Consider the following 1,182-nt stretch of genomic DNA (forward strand, 5'->3'; position numbering starts at 1 on the left):
GAATGAAAGAAGCAGATTCCGATTATCGTTTATTTAGACATTAAATAACAAATCCCTCCGGGTGCGGCCCGCTGAGGTACCTTTGGATGTGTGTCTCCTACAGCCCTCTTCCACTGAGAAACTCTCCTTGCAGAAAAGAGGTTTCTCTGCTAGCTGGAGCTGAACGTGCACGGCGTTTAACCGTATCCCTCCCTGCGCAGCTTGAGAATGAGAAGGGGAGTTGGCAGAGCTGCCTGCTCGCACGTTTGCTTGCAGGGTCTTTTGTTATTTTTTTTCCAAATGAGCAATGCAGATCCCAGTGGGCTGTGTGGTGAATAAACGGAAACTTCTTCAGTTTCCCTCTGAATTACATCAAAGTCCCAGCTGACCTCAAACTGAATGCCAAATGGCTGCCTCATTTTGGCACTAAGTGAATGTCTGTCTTTGAAACTTTTCCTGCCTGAAATTTTTATTCCTGTTTCTCAGAGCAAATATATTTTATTGTATTAAGCTGAATAAAAGCGAGCTGCTTTTCACTGTTGCTCGGATGCTCCCTTTTCTCCGTGCCCCGTGCCTGCTCCTTGCCATTCCTGCGCAGGCGTCAGTGCCAGAGCTCGCAGCAGCTGTAACCCTTGAACAGAAACCTTCAAGTGCCAAGAAAGCACCACCACATTCCCGGGCTTCTTCTTCGGAAACTGCTGCGGAGAGGTGTGTGCGGCACTGCTTTTGATTGTCACTCTGGGCTGGGCATCCTTTAACGCAGTGACAGGGCGCGGGGCGTCCTTTCTGCAAGCCCCGGTCCAGATCTTAACTTCTGGGGGGCTCTGGCAGCCACTCTGTGCTGCTTGTCCGATACCTCCGCCGTGCCGACTGCTGGTAAGGGGTGGCTCTGGAAGTCTGTCTTCGTAGATAATATGGCCTAGTATGGTTTTGTGGTGGCCAAGGAGATACCCGTGTGTAATGGTCTGGATATGTGCAACAGATGGCTGCTGCTTCTTCTACGGGGCTGTAATTTCACAGCAGCGGTAGTTTATTGATCGAAGCAGGAAGGCTTCACTAACTTATTTTTAAATGTTAATTAAAATGTATATATATATATATACACGGGGGCATTACCTCTGCTCTGTACCTGGTCGCCTTCACGGGCTGGCTTGATTCTGTAGAATGGTGGATCTTCTGCTTTGGCTCGCTGGTTAACCTCCG

At 49.1% G+C, this 1,182-nt stretch overlaps 1 protein-coding gene across 1 annotated transcript in view; it reads left to right on the forward strand.

Annotated features, from left to right (window-relative positions):
• Window positions 1–1,182, forward strand: part of LRRC7 (leucine rich repeat containing 7) — a 41,377-nt gene that overhangs the window by 38,963 nt on the left and 1,232 nt on the right. The window lies entirely within an intron of this gene.

This window comes from Cariama cristata, unplaced genomic scaffold (assembly GCF_000690535.1).
Source record: "Cariama cristata isolate BGI_N322 unplaced genomic scaffold, ASM69053v1 scaffold542, whole genome shotgun sequence".
Taxonomy (NCBI): Eukaryota; Metazoa; Chordata; class Aves; order Cariamiformes; family Cariamidae; genus Cariama; species Cariama cristata.